This window comes from Lepus europaeus, chromosome 16 (genome assembly GCF_033115175.1).
Source record: "Lepus europaeus isolate LE1 chromosome 16, mLepTim1.pri, whole genome shotgun sequence".
Lineage (NCBI taxonomy): Eukaryota > Metazoa > Chordata > Mammalia > Lagomorpha > Leporidae > Lepus > Lepus europaeus.
This window is the reverse complement of record NC_084842.1, coordinates 41052032-41070325: the sequence shown is the minus strand read 5'-3', so window position 1 is coordinate 41070325 and position 18294 is coordinate 41052032. Positions and strand designations below refer to the sequence as shown.

The following is an 18294-nucleotide window of genomic DNA, read 5'->3' as shown; positions in this document are numbered from 1 at the left end:
GCATTGTTTTCTTTCCATTTTTTTTAAGAATTTTTTTTTGTTATAAAAATGAACCACATGCAGGCAACTCTACAAAACAATTCATTATAGAACTTGTCTATATAATGAATTCATATATAAGGAATGAGTGTAAGGTAAGGACCCTGGTATCACTACTGAGCTCAGGAAATGCAACTTTGCAACAGCCCCGGGAGTCCTGTGACCCATCTCAGACACAACCCTTGCCACTCTCTCAGCATTATTCTAACTCAGAGGACTCACATCCTTGTAGATTTTTTTTTCATTGCAGATCATGTGTAGCATCTGTGAGATATAATTGGAATATAATAAACAGCATATGTTTAATGTGCACCATTTCTAAGTTTTGACATCAGTAAACACTCTTGGAAGCATCATCACAATCGGTACAGCCACTGTATATACATCCATCGTGCTCAAGTCTCCTCCTAGCCCTTTGTCACCCCTCCTCCTGTTACCTCTCCCTTCCGGGGAACCCTGTGCTTTCTGTCTCTGTATTTCCACAAGATTTATACAAATGGAATCATACAGAATGTACTCATACATTTTTGTCTGACTCCTTTCAGCCTAATTAAAGTCCATCCACATTGCATTTGATAATAATTCATTCCTTTTATAGATGAATAATATTCCATTTTGTATATGTGGGTTTATCTATGTATATATATCAAAATTTTTTGTTGAGTAATATTTAAATAATTTGCCCATCATGATTATATGAGAGTTCCATTTCTTCTACATCCTAGCAGCATTTGGTATCTCCAGTTTGTCTTTTTTTTTTTTTAATTTTATTTAATGAACATAAATTTCCAAAGTACATCTTATGGATTACAATAGCTTCCTCCCTCCCATAACTTCCCTCCCACCCACAACACTCCCCTCTCCCACCCCCTCTCCTCTTCCATTCACATCAAGATTAATTTTCAATTATCTTTATATACGGAAGATCAATTTAGCATATATTAAGATTTCAACAGTTTGCACCCACACAGAAACACAAAGTGAAAAATACTATTTGAGTACTAGTTATAGCATTAATTAAACACCTAAGAATAATTGTGGGGCTGGCGCCGTGGCTCACTAGGCTAATCCTCCGCCTTGCGGCGCCAGCACATCGGGTTCTAGTCCCGGTCGGGGCACCGATCCTATCCCGGTTGCCCCTCTTCCAGGCCAGCTCTCTGCTGTGGCCAGGGAGTGCAGTGGAGGATGGCCCAAGTGCTTGGGCCCTGCACCCCATGGGAGACCAGGAAAAGCACCTGGCTCCTGCCATCGGATCAGCGCGGTGCGCCGGCCGCAGTGGCCATTGGAGGGTGAACCAACAGCTAAAGGAAGACCTTTCTCTCTGTCTCTCTCTCACTGTCCACTCTGCCTGTCAAAAAAAGAAAAAAAGAATAATTGGGTATTAATTACAGAGTTCAACCAATAGTTTTAAGTAGAACATAAAAAATACTAAAAGGGTAAAGTATTAAGTTCTTTTTGTTTGTTTGTTATATAGTTATTTTTTTATTTAATAAATGTGAATTTACAAAGTGCAACTTTTGTATTGTTGTGGCTCCCCCCCCCCCCGCCGCCACAACCTCCTTCCCTCCCGTAGCCCTCCCCTCTCCTACTCCCTCTCCCATCCCGCCCTTCATCGAGTTTCATTTTCAATTACCTTCATATACTGAAGATCAACTTAATATATACTAAGCAAGGATTTCAACAGGCTGCACTCACACAACCACACAAGGTATAGGGTATTGTTCGACTAGTAGTGTTTTTAAGTTTCATAGTAAAACACATTAAGGACGGAGATCCTACGTGGGGAGCATGTACCCAGTGACTCCCGTTGTTGATTTAACAATTGGCACTCTTATTTATGACGTCAGCAATCACCCGAGACTCTTGCTATGAGCTGTCTAGGCTATGGAAGCCCCTTGAGTTCACTGACTCTGATCCAGTTTGTCTTAATTTTAGCTATTTTGACAGATGTGTAGTAGAATTTCATTATGGTGTTATTCTAATTACATTTTTTTAAATTTGTATTTATTTAAAAGGCAGGGAGGGGAGAGAATGTTCCCATCCACTGATTCACTCCCCCAAATGCCTGAATCACACCAGGAGCCGGAAACTCAGTCTGGGTCTCCAAAGTAGATGGCAGGAGTATGTTGAAAATTCTTTTGAACCAGGAGGTTGGATTTTGTTGAATACTTTTTGCTTCTATGGAGGTGATCTTATAGTTAACCTACCTCTGCATTCTTGAAATACCCACCATTTCATCATGGTGTAATATTCTGTATACAGTTTGTTGTGTTTGATTTGCTAACATTTTACTTAGTTTATGCTAATACTCCCAGTATACTTGATAATTTGGGCTTCTGATCTGGATTATTAGATTTAGTCTCTGTGTACTAGCCTCTACCTAAGCTAGCCACAGCTTCCTTCATGGCCATAAGTAACCTTTTCTTCCCTTTTGATTTTATATAATATTGGCTGAGGGTCATTGAAACTCAAGGAGGGAGGCAAATCTCACACACACACACACACAGTTTCCACTCATTTCATATAGAAAGAAGACCCAAGAGTGGTTCATCAGGAAATCATGAGAAAGGTGGGCCAAGGGGTTTTCAGCTTTCCTGAATAGAGCTAGCACAATCCAGGACCTCTCGGGAAGCCTGCATGTGACAAGAACATGGCTATGGAGGAGAGGCAGGAGGCACTGCCACAGAGTGGTTTGGGACTGTGGGCACTGCCCATACTCCTCTGTGCCCCTTACTGCTCTATTGGTCAGGCTAGACACAGGACTTCTTCCTGCCGTGGACTGAAATAGTTACCAGCCCAGGGTCAACATGACAGGGGAGCCAGGGCTTAGGGAGCAGTCATAGGTCACCTGCAAGAGGAGCTGGAAGGCAAAAACAAGGAGATGAAGAGGAGACAAGGCCAGTGGGTTCTCACGGGTTTCACACACAGACTCGGGCAGTGGAGCCCCTAGGCCACCTCACCCAATTTACAGATGAGAAAACCAAGGCCAGAAATAGAGATGTTTAATCCAAGAGCATGCTTCTCCTTCCCTCCTCTCTGCCACCCCCAGTAATTTGTTTCCTTGAAAACCAACACCCACTCACCCACGTGGAGGTGAGTACAGACAGTGGCTCCTTACACTGCCGGAGACGCACACCACCCTGCTCACTCAACACTGTCTAATGAGCGCTCGCTTCTTGGGGCCTCCCCTTGTCTTCGCATCCCCAGGCCTGCGCTTGAATGCGGGAGCCAGCTGGCCTGGGAGCAGAAAAGGCCTCTGCGGAACACAGACAAGGGACTGGACTCCCTCCTTGTATCCACATCTCCCCCTCATGGCTAGACCGTGTGAACCTCATGTTAGTGGGAGGGCGCCGTGGGGGATGAGCTAGGAAAAGGAAATGAGTAGGAGAACCCCAGTCAAGAGAGCTTTTCCTTCCTGTGCTCTTTCCTGATTTGTTTTTTCTAGAGAAGTCTTGAAATGCTCCAATCCCTGCCTTTTTTTAAAGTAATATTTAAGAAGATCTGTTTCTTTCTACTTTACTGGGAGACAGTGGAAGTCTGGATACTTCGTAGCAGACATGTGTCACCCGGTCAACTCCAAAAGAACATCCTACTCTCTAAGGAAGTGATCCAAATTGTTACTATGCTTGTGGTTAAGACAGATGAAGCACCTTACATAATCACTGTGTTTAATGTATTTGGCCCATTCGTGAGACTCAGAATATAAATTTTAAAAATCAAAGTAAAGACTGCAGCTTGCATCCTTGTGTGTATCAGACCATGACTGGTGACTCTGGTTTACCTTGTTAAATCCCTTTAGGGCAGAGCTATCTTTATTTATCGTGGGATCCCTGGTACCTACTACATGGTATATACACAGTAAATGTTAGATAGAAATTACAGGTTTTTTAAAATTTTCTTATTTGTTTCCATTTTATTTGAAAAGTAGAAAAAGAGAGTATGCAATATCTTCCATCTGCTAGTTTACTCCCCAAATGCCTACAATAGCTGGGTAAGGGCCAGGCCAAAGCCAGGAGCCCAGAACTCAATCCGAGTCTCCCAAAGGGGTGGCAGGGACCTAGGTACTTAAGTCGTCACGTGCTGCCTCCTTGGATGCACGTTAGCAGGACGCTGCATCAGAGCAGAGCTAAGACCTGAGCCAGGCACTCTGATGTGGGATACAGGCACCCAGGGGTGTCTTAACACCGCCCCACAACTGGGGCCACCTCCACACCAAGCATCTTTACATAGCACTGACTGCGTACTAAACACTGCCCTATAAGGTAAGCGCAAAAGTATAAGCTCATGAACTCCTTCCTTCCTGTAACAGAAATGCTGTTATCTCCATTTAACAGACGAGAGCCACTGAGCAGCTTTGTCCAGGGTCACTCAGCCAGTAAAGGGAGGAGCTGGCATTTGAACCCAAGCAGACTGGCTCCAGCAGCCCTGCTCATGGCTCTTGCTAAGAATTCATTGACACAGAAGTTTCAGACATCGATATGGAACATGCTTATGAGATTGTGGTATATACTGGGTGTATACACTGGGGGCCATACGAACATTGACCTAAGGAGTTAATCCCCAGATATCAAAATATACCTCCTCCTCCTAAATTTCTTGCTCTTTATTAATTCCATGTTGATCGATCCATAAGGAGTTGTGTGGTTATTATAGCATACCCCTTACCCAAAATTATCAATGCTTTTTTACTATATGTAAAAAAATGAATCCTTTGGTCATTTTAGTTTTTTATTCTTTCTATATTCTGCACTGTATTACAAATCTGAGTTCATTCTTTCGTTCTTCAGACACAATTCATTTTTTACCTACAATATAAAGATGCTGGGGAGAAAACATTCCTGTCTTTTGACAATGAGAGATTGTCTAGTTTTAAAGTTTAGAGGTCTAAACTCAATTTGAATACCTGATATATATGCACACCCTTGCACTTAACTTGAGAATTCTGGGGTAGCTATGAAACCCACATCAGATGAGATTTTGTGATTTATTTCCCTTTTAGCTTACCACACAGTGAAACTCTTTATACCTGTTAAATTTTTCTGTTTCCTACCCACCTAGGCCTATAATTATGTAGAAGTTGCTGCAACATTCCTAGTTACTCAACTTCCAAATAATTCTCCATAATATTCTAAAAGAAAGGATTTGACTCTGGTAGATTCATGTCTTTACTTAATGTCTTTTTTACTTTCCATCGGATTTTTCTACTATTCTTTAGCTTTGATATACCTTCGGCTGTGACTCCTTTTCTTCACTTCAAGTCTACTGCAAATTCTTAGTATAGTGTCCTTAATGCCAGCTGCTGAAGTATTCTCTTCCTCCCCACTTTTTAGGTAGAAAATGCCAGGCCCAAACTTCTCCTGCTGCCCATGTCTCCTAGGCTCACCAAGTTGCTGCTAGCAACACAATGACAGTCATTGGTGATGCAATATTGTTTTCTGTAGTTTTTTTTAAAGATTTATTTATTTATTTTAAAGTCAGAGTTACACAGAGAGAGAAGGAGAGGCAGAGGCTGAGAGAGAGAGGTCTTCCATCTGCTGGTTCACACCGCAGATGGCCACAACGGCCAGAGCTGAGCCGATCCGAAGCCAGCAGCCAGGAGCTTCCTCCCAGTCTTCTATGTGGGTGTAGGGGCCCAAGGACTTGAGCCATCTTTCACTGCTATCCCAGGCCATAGTAGAGAGCTGGATTGGAAGTGGAGCAGCCGGGACTAGAACTGGCGCCTATATGGGATGCTGGCACTGGAGGTGGTGGCCTTTCCTGCTAAGCCACAGCGCTGGCCCCTCTCTATAGATTTTAATCCAACTTTCTCATGGGAAACTAGAGATTTGATAAATATTTTGTTTTTTCCTATTAAGACATATTGCTTATAACATAGTTATCCTGTTTTATTGCTCTAAGATACTTCTTCTTTACACAAAATTATCTGGTATTCTCTCTTATCTTACCTCATTCCTTTCCTTTTCTAGAGCTAGTTTTTGTGAAAGAGTTGGTCATGAATAGCCAATCCACAGTCTGTTGTCAAGGTTCTATATTTAAAGTACACAAATATTTGTGTGTGTGTGTGTGTGTGAGAGAGAGAGAGAGATTTTGAAAGAGCCGTAAACAAGTGTGCACTTGGGAGCACTCAAAATGAAATTTAATAAATGCTAACAAAATATATAACTAAAGAAGTCACATATCTGTTGACTTTTTAAGTTTTTTTTCAAAGTTTTTTATTGTTATTTATTTGAAAAGCAAAGGGGGGAGGGAGGGAGAGAGAAAAAAAGAGAGCGAGTTCATCTATCTGCTGGTTCACTCCCCCAGTGCATGCAACAACCCGGGCTGGGCCAGGCTGAAGTCAGGAGCCAGGAATTCCATCCATGCTCCTATGAAGGTAGTTGGGCCATCCCCTGCTGCCTGCTGGGGTGTGCATTAGCAGGAAGCTGGACCGGAAGTGGAGGTGAGCCTCAAATCTAGCCACTCTGATACGGGATATGAGTATCCCAAGTAGCAGCTTTATCTCTGTGTGCCCCAATGCCTGCCCCGGTCTTAGTTTTTGCGGTGGAAAAGGTATAGCATGTGAGTTTTGAAGGCTGAGTGGTTTATCCTCAAGGCCTTTAACACCACCGACATGAAATGGAAATTGGGAAAATTATGGGACCTTGGCTATGTATGCACCAGATTTGTGTTTGTTGTATACTGCGATTTTTAAGATGTCTTAGTGAAGGTTTGGAGCTATCTTGCTTCCCTTCATTTTGTTCAGTCTCAAATCATAGCGAGGCAGGGTCCAATTTAGTACAGTGGGAGAGAGCAGACAAGGAGTGGATCAGTGAAGAACCAGACCACCAAACAGGCAGGCAGAGCTGCAGTGCTTAGCATGGCTGATAAACAGAATAAGCACACTGTGCTGTAGGTGCCGAGGCTGAGGCTGGGAGACTCAGTGACACGATTAGAAGCCTCATGGCAAGTGCTGTCTGGGCACTTGAGAGAGTTGAGCACGCTGTCGGCATTGAGAAAGCCTGTTGGCAGGTGGTAGAGCAGCAGTCCCTGGGCTGCTAGTCAGATCTCCTGAGAATTGCGAGGCACACACCGTTGTAGGAGGGCTGGTTGTGAGGCAGGGTCCTGGGGGAAAACTCAGAAATCAGAAGCAAGAAAACTCTGAACTGTGGATCACAGAAGCCAAGAGCAAGGCTGAGCCTCCTCCCCCCACCAGAAAAAAAAAAAAAAATCAAGTAAGAGCTTACAATCATTCCATTATTGCTGATGATGTATGACGGAAAAGTAGCTTGTCAACTGACTGATCTGCACTGTTGTTTATGAGTAGTGTGAAAAGGTCATCTCTTCCTAGCATTGCTTCAGTTAACAAAGCAAAACACTGTCCTAGCGCCCAGCGGAGCAGACTGCTGTCTCTACCTGCCCTCCCAAACCACGCTCATACCTCGTTTGTTTTAGAATTATCTGATTTTTATTACCCATGTCTCTTCTTGCCTTGCCTCTACTGACATGGAAAATCTAGGTAACCACAAACTTGACCAGACTGCTACCAATGACTGAGACGTAATATTACTTAATATTATCATAGAATTGTGGGAAACAGCCACAGATGTTGATGGGTGAGGAACAGTAAGGTACAACAGACATTTTACCAGAAGGAGAGAAACCTGGATGCACACTACCTCAGCCCATTATTTTTGAGTGCACTTGTGACTGTGTTGTGACACAGAGCAAATTCTAGGTGTTCTTTGATTTGATCCCAAACCATAGGTAGATAGTGACAGGAAAATTGGGAGGGAAAAGTAGGTTCAAGTTAAAAGTAACAATGAGAAGCATTTCCCATTCAGATGCCTTGTCTACTTTTTGTCTAAAGCAGCGGCCAGCCAACTTTTTTCAGTAAGGGGCCAAAGAGTACATATTTTAGGCTTTGCAAGCCATGTGGCCTCTATCACAAGTACTCCACTGTGTCCTTGAGTGTGAAAGCAGTGGTAGACAATCATACATGAATGAGCATGGCTCTGTGCCAACAAAACCTTATTTACCAAGCCAGGAAGGCCAGATTTGGACCCTGCAGAGTTTGCCTTCTCTGGTCCAAAGAAAACAAGAAAACAGCACTTCTACCCACAAATGTATCTAATACACTGCTTCCATTGAAAAGAAAAAAGTGCATATTCATGGTAGCTACAAAAAAAGCAAAAGACACCTTTACCCAATTTTTCTGCCTCATTTTTCTTGGACAATGGCAATATTTATCATTTTGATTTAGTTAAATAATAATTACTGTTCAACAGTTGTGTTTTTTACTCAGTACTAGAGGAAGAGGAAAAGAAGAAAACACCCTGGTGGCCTCTGAGCTCCAGGAATTCACGCGGTAAGACAGCTAAGTGATACTGCAAAGCCAAAGCACAAACACAACGCAGTTTAAGTGTAATTGGCGTTCAGAGAAGGGGGAGCCTGTTGCAAATGGAACAGTGTGTGCTGCATGAGATGTGGCCTCCCAGGGTGCTGGAGGCCAGCACATGTGCGTAGAGAGGAGCTGGACAGGAGAGCATTTCAGGGAGAGAAGACCAGACCAGCAGGAGCATGAACAGAGACTAGGCACGTAGAGAAAATAGATCATAGGTAGAGGAAAGCCCGACAATGAGGCAGCCAGGGCAGAGTGCCTCTCCTCATCCAGAGCATGGCGATAATAATCGGAGCTTCCTTTGGGACTGTCACCAAGACTTCAATAAAGTCATGTCTGTGAGACACCTAGAGCAGTTCCTGGCACGTAGTCAATGTTATATAAGAATTTATCAGATAAACAAGTGTTGGGCCAGAGGTGATTAGTTAATGAGACACGGTCAGAGGGAGTGAGGTTGAGGACGGAATAATTTTCTGTTGCTTTTGTAGCAATGTAGTGAAGAACCTGTGATGTCCGCACTGCCTTTAAGACAATGAGCAGACATCTCCCTGGGCATGCGTGATTGTTCCCTGATCCTGAAGGAGCTGAGGAAGTGAGATTACCCCCACTTACAGCCCGCAGTGCTGCTGGCGGGACGAGGAAGCCCCACAGGAGAGCCCTTCCGAGGGACAACTGGGCATTGGTTTTACACAAGTGTGCACAGCCTGGAAGTGGAGGGGGCTTGAACTGGGGCTCCAGAGAGAGATTTGGGGACAGAGGCGACCACCAAAGATAGGGTTGAGGCAGGAGAATGAGCTAAGAGAAAGAGTATTGAGTCCCACTTTTCATTTAAGCGGTTACTTGGAAACTGGTTAGCAGACCTGTGAACCAGTTAGCACGCCAGTGGGACTCAACCCCGATGTGGGAGCGAGGGACAAGAAAGGTTGCCGGGACTCTGATGGCTGAGTGCGTCTCCTGGCAGGACGGAGTGTGAGGCGGTTCAGCGCGCTGGAGTCCACGGGAGCAGGTTTCCCACCTTAGGCAGACCCTGCACAGCCCCAACCACGCTGCGCACCGAGCTCGGGGCGCCGTGGTCACGGGACACCTGTGGCGGTTTCTTAGCAGCTTCCCAGAGACGTGGCAGGGAGGCCCGGCTGAGGAATGCTTCTAACTGGGGGTGCGTTGCAGCCCCGGGGGAGGCCCCAGACGGTTTCCTCTGAATGAAGCCCCAGCTTTCTTTTCCCTCTTTGCCTTTTCTTTCTGGTAATGAAGGGTTGTTACCAGCGAGACATAATGGGGCCCTGGCTGTGTTTCATTAACCTTTCATTTAATAGCGGTTACTTGGAAATTGGTTAGCAGACCTGTGAACCAATTAGCACGCCAGTGGGACTCCGTCTCAAGCAGGCGAGCCCCGTGGGCCTCAGATGCCAGCCAAGTGTGTGAATGTGCCGTGGGAGGGACTGCGCTGTTGTTCCAAATATGAACGTGCATCGCGGGTCCTGCTGAGTCCCTGGGCTGGGACAGAGTGTGCATCAGCCACCCCTTAGCGTCTCTGCAAAATGAGCTGGGAATGCTGAATACAGCCAGTGGCAATTCATTGTTCCTGCTGACCGACTCAGAGACTCTGAGAGTCAAACCCACATGAGGAACCCTGAACTGTCGTGAGGACTTGGAACATTTACTCTTTCCCTCAAGCTCCCCCCATGAGCAGTCAGTCACTCCTTGGAAATTCTGCCGGCGTCCTCTACAAGTTCCCAGATAGGAAGTTGTTTCCCTTCTCATTCCCAAAGGCCCCCTCTGAGTGAGGAGAGCCAACAGCTGCCATTCTAGGTCTTGCAAAGGCCCCCTTACTGGAAAGAAGGGACCCCCATAACAGTTTCTGGCTGGGACCTAAGGTCATCTCCAGGGAAGATGGCGAAGTCACAGCAGGGCCTGCCATTGAGCCTGTGGGTTCTTCTTCTTCTTCTTTTGTTTTTTAAATTTTATTTATTTATTTGAGAGGTGGAGTTACAGACAGCGCAAGAGAGAGACAGAGAGAGAGGTCTTCCATTTGCTAGTTCACTCCCCAAATAGCTGCAACAGCCAGAGCTGAGCCCTTCCAAAGCCAGGAGCTTCTTCTGAGTCTCCCTTGCTGGTGCAGGGTCCCAAGCAGTTGGGCCATCTTCTACTGCTTTCCCAGGCCACAGCAGAGAGCTGGATCGGAAGAACCAGCCCCCATATGGGATGCCAATGCCACAGGCAGAGGATTGGCCTACCAGGCCACAGCACTAGCCGGAGCCTGCAGGTTCTAACACCAAGAGGGGACTTAGAGTCTGTCCTAACAAGCTGCAGAGACTTGCCTAGCATTTTAAGCCCAATTTAAGAGAGAACATTGTTGAATTAGCATCAGAAAGCCACATAGAATAATGGAGAGAGAAGATTGTGATTCACATTAATATTTTGGGCAATGGCATACAGCCAAAAGAATTAAAATAGCATGATAGAATCAGACTTCTTGGCATAGAACTGTGTTCTCCAATATAGGAACATTTAAAAAATGGTAAATATATTATGAAATACAACCCAATTTTAATTCTAGAGTATTTCTTTATGTTTAGAATATATGTAGAATATGACACGCAGGCTTTAATGTACTAAGCAGAAAACAGAATAGATGGATAGACAACAATATATAACCACTGTTATCTCAGGGCAGATACTACAGGTGGTTTTTACTTTCCCTGTAGAGATTTTAAAAATTAACTTGTGTTAGTTAAAAATTATAGAAATCGTGCATACTCCTAAAGCAAGAGAACCACCTAGGGGCTAAGGGAACATGAAAAGCCTTGACTTAGGATCTTAAATAAGATCCCAGAGCTAGATAGGAATGTCCCAGGGGAGGATAACACCTGGAAATCTTTTACAGCCAGTGCTCTAGATCCATGCATTCCATATTCAACCAGCCTCAATGGAAAATATGCAGAGGGAAAAAAATGGGCCTGTACTAAATATATACAGGCTTTCCTTCCTTGTCATCATTCCCTAAACAATGCAGCACAGCAGCTATTATAGATAGCATTCACTTTGTGTTGGGTATTACAAGTAATCTAGAGATGATTTTAAAGTATATGGGAGGATACATAAAAGCTACAAGCAAGTTTTATACCATTTCTTTTAAGATTTATTTAACTGAAAGACAGAACAGAGGAAGAGATCTATCTGCTGGCCATTCCCCAAAAGGCCAGCCAGGCCAGGCTAACGCCAGGAGCCTGGAACTCCATCAGAGTCTCCCACCTGAGTGGCAGGGGCCCAAGCACTCGGGCCATCATTTGCTGCTTTCCCAGGCATATTATCAGGGAGCTGGAATGGAAGCAGTGCAGCCAGGACTCAAGCTGACATTCCTGTATGGCATGCAGGAGTGACAGGCTATGGCTTAACCCATGGTGCCACAGCACTGGCCCAATACCCTTTGGAATTTGGTCTACAGGGTATTTTGGACCCCGTCTCCCACAGATAGAAGGATAACCTTACTAAGGTCCATATATCAAACTGGTTATCTAATATCTAGTTATCAGGCTACTTGGCTAGCTAAGTTTCCATCCATCCATCCATCCATCCATCCATCTATCTGATGTTCTATTAAGTGTATCCATTAAACTCATATAAAAAAATGAGGAGAGATAATGGCTATAAATTTCAAAGAAATGTTTACAGTTTCCCAATAAGATTTTCTTTTCTCAAATGAATGTGAAATTTCCCAATAAGGTTTTCTTTTCCCCAGTGAGTTGCCTGCCAATTCCTTCATAAACCTGTATTAGCCATGTTTTCACAAATATTTATTAAAATCTACTACAGGCTAGGTTCAGTAGGAATCCCAAACTTAAGCTGTTAGGATAGTTTTAATTGTTCAAGTCTTTTGTGTTTAGTCATTGTGCACACACACACACACACGTGATAGTATGTGGACTAACCATATACTAACCACCATATGGGATGCTAGTTTCTCGGGTGGTGGTTATGTATATGGTTAGCCCATATATGTATATAATTAGTATATGGCTAGTTATAGCATCAGTTCGTGTTCTTGCCTCTCCACTTCTTTTTTTTTTTTTTTTTTTTTTTTTTCGACAGGCAGAGTGGACAGTGAGAGAGAGAGAGACAGAGAGAAAGGTCTTCCTTTGCCGTTGGTTCACCCTCCAATGGCCGCTGCCACACTGATCCGATGGCAAGAGCTAGGTGCTTCTCCTGGTCTCCCATGGGGTGCAGGGCCCAAGCACTTGGGCCATCCTCCACTGCACTCCTGGGCCACAGCAGAGGGCTGGCCTGGAAGAGGGGCAACCGGGACAGAATCCGGCACCCTGACTGGGACTAGAACCCGAGGTGCCGGCGCCGTAGGCGGAGGATTAGCCTATTGAGCCGCGGTGCCGGCCCGCCTCTCTACTTCTGTTACAGCTCCCTGCTAGGGTACCTGGGAAAGCAGCAAAAGATGCCTAAGTGCTTGGGCCCCTGCCACCCTTGTGGGAAGCTCCTTCTATAATGTGGGCATGGCATACCTGATTTGTCTGTTCCATGTTGGCAGATGTGTACTATTCCTGTGTTCTAATTGGTGCTGGAAGATGTGAAATTTGTGAAGATATTCTTAAAGGGAAAAACAAAGTGGCAGAAGTAGCCGGCGCCGTGGCTCAACAGGCTAATCCTCCGCCTTGCGGCGCCGGCACACCGGGTTCTAGTCCCGGTCGGGGCACCGATCCTGTCCCGGTTGCCCCTCTTCCAGGCCAGCTCTCTGCTGTGGCCAGGGAGTGCAGTGGAGGATGGCCCAGGTGTTTGGGCTCTGCACCCCAGGGGAGACCAGGAGAAGCACCTGGCTCCTGCCATCGGAACAGCGCGGTGCGCCGGCCGCAGCGCGCTACCGCGGCGGCCATTGGAGGGTGAACCAACGGCAAAAGGAAGACCTTTCTCTCTGTCTCTCTCTCACTGTCCACTCTGCCTGTCAAAAAAAAAAAAAAAAAAAAAAAAGTGGCAGAAGTAGGAAAAGGCCCTGTATGCATGGGTGGTAACAAGGCATTCACCTATTCTCAGCCTGGCTCAATCCTGACCATTGCAGCCATCTAGGGAGGGAACCAGCTAATGGAAGATCTTTCGCTCTCCCTCTGTGTCTCCTCACATCTGTGTAACTCCGACTTTCGAGTAAAATAAATTAATGCTTTTAAAAAGTCAGAAAGAGACTAATTAAAAATCTATATATAATTGCAATTTCTCTAGAAGTACTTCTAAAGTTATCTTATAATTGAAGCTTTTTTTTTTTTCAAGAAGCTTTGTGGTACTTATTTGATAAATACGTCTCAACCTGTGCTAATGCAGTGGGTATGAACCTCAGGGGACTCTTCCGCTTTAAATGAGAATAAACTAGATGTTTAGTTCCAAAGTCCCCCATCCATATGTCAGGTGCCGAATACCCACCCACCTGTTGCTAGTGGCTACCTTACTGCAAAGCACAGATACAGAAAATTTACATCATCAGAAGAAGTTTTCATGGACAGTCCTGATCTAAACTCAATTGATAAGAATACTCATACATACAAGGAGGAATTTCCATAGTTTTCCTCTCATTAAGAATTCAGCTGTTTATTAGTTTTGTATTTTACCCCTTTTTGTGTAGACTCTTGGTCTAAACTCCCAGCTGTAAGCTTTGGAGAATTCCTTTGCTTGCCCTCACTTTAGCAAGGAGGCAACAAGGAGCCATGTCATGTTTATATAAGTTTGATTAAATATTGATTTCAAATGGTTGTAAATGAGATTTGAGATTTGCAACAACAACAAAAAGCCTGTATAACTTTACTAAAAACATGTTCAGTAGTGGTAAATTGTTAAACTGTAACTAATCTGGCATTCTTGGTAGGTAGTCAGCTTTCGCTAGGCTTTGCTGTGCAGTGGAGCATACGATGCCAAAAATCCCAGTGATGTTCAACAACAAACATTGCTCGCTCACTCCCATAGACAGAAGATGGGATGACCCAGTTCCTACTTGTTTAAGTAGAAATCTGAAGACTAAATCACCACCCAGGAATTCTCTAAAATCCCATACTGTTACATTGAACTGGATCTTCCTTAGAAAAATATCTAGAAAACCAGCATAATAGTTATTGCTTTGCTTTTGTCTGTGCTTAAAAGAAACACTACTTTTTAAAAAAATATATTTATTTATTTATTTATTTATTTATTTGAAAGGCAGAGTTACAGAGAGAGGCCAGGAGCCAGGATCTTCTTCTGAGTCTCCCACATTGGTGACCCAAGCGCTTGGGTCACCTGCTGCTGCTTTCCCAGGCACATTAGCCGAAAGCTGGATCATAAGTAGAGCAGCCAGGACTCGAACTTCCCCCTATATAGGATGCCAGTGCTATAGGCAGCAGCTTAACCCAATGCCCCACAACACTGACTGGAGCACTACCTTTTTAAGAAACAAATTCAGTTACTAGTTTTAATGGGCAAAAAAATCATATCCACAAAAAATGTAATAAACATAATGTTCAGTTTAACATATAATTAGAAGGATATAATGTTTTTATTTTGACATATTTTAAAGGTTTTTTTTTTTAATTTGTTTGAAAGGACACAGTCAGAGACAGATAGAGATCTTCCATCCATCCACTGGTTCGTTGCCCAAATATCCACAATAGCTGTGGTTGGGCAGGGCTGAAGCCAGGAGCCAAGAACTCAGCAGTAGTCTCCCATGTGCGTGGCAGAGAACCAAGCCCTTGAGCTACCACTTCCTGCCTTCCAGGTGTGCATTAGCAGGAAGACAGGATCCAGAGTAGATCCAGGACTTGAACCCAAATATGGGATGTGAGCAATCCAAGTGGCATCCCAACCCCTGTGCCAAACACTCAGTTCTCATATGCAATTTTGAAATGCAGTTTTTATTATTATTCAGTTATGGTGAGGCCAACAAATCAAGAGATGATGGCTATTAAAAAGATAGTTGGGTATACAGAGATCTCAAGAGGGGGGATGACACCATGCCCTACATGGCCCTGGGGGAAGCACCAGAGTCCCTTAGGAGTCAGAGTGAGGGGGAAATGTGGGCAAGAGCCTTTATTGTGGTTTCCATGGGGAAGGAACAGGAGAGGCAGGAAAGCACACTTAACATTAGTTAGTTTGGATCATTGCAGCAGTTCCTCAGGCATAGAGGCTATGGCTAGTTGTTCAGGACCTCACCCTGTGGTGATTTAGGCCAAGGAAGTAGTAGCCTTGAGAGTGAGAACCAGATAGTGGAAGTGAGGGTTGGGCTCCAGGGAATCACTAGGTTGTTGACTTTGCATATGAAAGACATGTTCAAGGGCAAGTTGCTTACTATCCTGACAACTGTTTTAGTTTAGCTGTGAACATAAAGTGCTCTAAAAATAAAAGTCTATTTTAAAACAATAATAAATAGGGACAGGCACTTGACCTAGTGGTGAAGAGTCCTGTGTCCCACATTAGAGTTCAATGCAGACCCTGATGGTGCCTCAAGTAGTTGAGTCCTTGCTACCCATTTGGAAGAACAGATTGACTTCTCAGCTCCTGGCTTTGGCCTGACGGATCCCTGGCAGTTGTGGATATTTGGAGAATGACTCAGTGTCTGGGAAATTTCTGTCTTTCTCTCTCACTGCCTTTCAAATAAAATAAGTAAATAAAGAATGCTTTCTAGAATAAATGAAAGATAAAAATAAACAACTTATGTCATATCGCAGCTCCAGCAAGTTCAGAGTCCTTTTTTGAGTCATGATACCAGCCATTTATCCCATCCCTAAAGAGATCCTGGGAATTTAATTAAGTCAGTGTAGTCTTTTTTACATTATTAATTGAATAAAAATGCATGCCCATTCAAGATATTTTAAGATTAGGAGACAAAAATAAGTCAGAAGGATCCAAACCAGGACTCTAAGTTAAATTACTAGTGATGTATTATCAAAACTCTGGCAAAATTGCCCTAAATTGTCCAAAATTGTGTAATGAGGGGAATGTGGAGGTGCCCTGTTGCAGTGGAGGACTCCCTGTTGCAGCTCTCCTGAATGCTTTTCTGCTAAATCTTTGGCTCTCTCAAAACACTCTCCTGACAAGCAGATGGCATTCGTCTTTGGATCTCTAGAAAGTCAGCAGGCAAAATGCCTTGTGCACCTTTGCCCTTCACTGGTTCAATTTGCTTTGCCTGGACCACTTCTACCTCTTGGTAGCCATCGCTTTGGTTGTGCCTTGTTTTCAAGATACTATTAGGAAAGCTGTGTTTCATCTCCCCTCACAATTCCTTGAAGATATGCTGGATCCTACTTGTTTCAAATTTTCATTGAAAGCTTTGCTGTTGTCTGCAGCTCATCCGAGTACAGCAGTTTTGGCATCCATCAGGCAGAAAGTTTACTTCACTTTAATTATTCAGTCGTAATTGTGTAAGTTGAACACTTGAGATGCCTATGGTGTTAGCTCTTGTTTCTACTGTTAATCGTCATTCCTCTTCAATTAGGGCTTGAACACAATGAGCATTTTCCTTGCAAATTGATGTGGAGGGTCTACTGCTGGGGGTTTTGTCTTCAGCATCATCTTGTCCCTTATTAAAAGGAATTATCTACTTATAAACCACTGATTTATTTGTATCACTGTTCCCATGAATTTTTTGTGCAGCATCAGTGATTTTACCCTTCCACCCAAGCTTTACCATAAATTTGAATTTTGTTCTTTAGTTTTATCAAAATTCAAGTTACTCTGATGGACTTTTTGCATACTGGTATCTTGTCCTTAGTGCCTCAAACTAGAGCCTGTTTGGATATATTACAGTGAATTAGTACAAGTTGATTTTAGTACAAAAAATTTGAGATCCACGCATAGTTTTTTCTTAATACATATTTTACATGAACCTTTTGAAGACCACTCATAAAAGAGTAATCATGGTGTATATGCTCTTGAATCTTGCTTCTTTTGCTAAAAAAAAAAAAATTGTTTATGAGACTCATCCACGTCTTTTAGTGTTGGTTAGCATTACTTCATTTTCTTAAAATGTTTGTTTATTTGTTTTCATTGACTTGAAAGAGTAAAAGACAGGGAGAGAGAGACGTTATCTTCCACTGGATGTTTCACTCTCCCAAATGCCTGCAATAGCCAGGACTGGGCCAGGCTGAAGCCCAGCAGGAACTCCATCCAGGTCTCCCATGTGGGTGGCAGGAACCCAGGAATTTCAGCCATCATCTGCTGCTGCCCAGGTACATTAGCAAGGAGCTGAATCAGAAGGGAAGGAACCAGAACTTGAACTGGCTTTCTGATATGGTATGCAGGCATCCCAAGCGGTAGCTTAATTTGCTGCACCATAGCACCCACCCCTTCTCCAGTTTTGTGCAGGGCAGCATGGGGCCAGAGAATGTGAAAGCCTTTAAATTGAACTACTACTCTAAACTGAAATTTTTATGGTTTCATTTTTTTTTAATTTAGCAGTTTAAACACTTGAATTTATGTTGTCATATACTGTGAGATGTGGGTGAAGTTTATTTTTTTCCTGCAATTTATTGGCTAATCCATGATTTCTTACTGATTTGAAAAGGCACTTTTATCATTCTCTAAGTTGTGCATGCTCGTGCCTGTTTCTGATTTTCTATTCTGTGATGTTGAACTCTGTGTCTACACTTGAGCCAGTATCACGTCAGTTCTAATTATGGTACTTTTAGAGCTGTTCACATCTGTTAGTACGAATATGTACACACACAGAGTAGTGATCTTTTTCTACATTTATTTTCAGATAATCTTTTACATTCCTATGTTAATTTCAGAAAAGCATCTCACTGTAAACCTTAGGTGTTGATTTGAAATTGAAATTTAATTCTGTAGAGTTTCGATGTGACTCTTACCATGTATGAAAATGACTGTCTCTCTATCAGTTCTTTTAACTCCTTCAATAG

General features: G+C 43.5%; 1 protein-coding gene across 2 annotated transcripts in view; it reads left to right on the top strand.

Annotated features, from left to right (window-relative positions):
- Positions 1-18294, top strand: part of PALLD (palladin, cytoskeletal associated protein) — a 446867-nt gene that overhangs the window by 292789 nt on the left and 135784 nt on the right. The window lies entirely within an intron of this gene.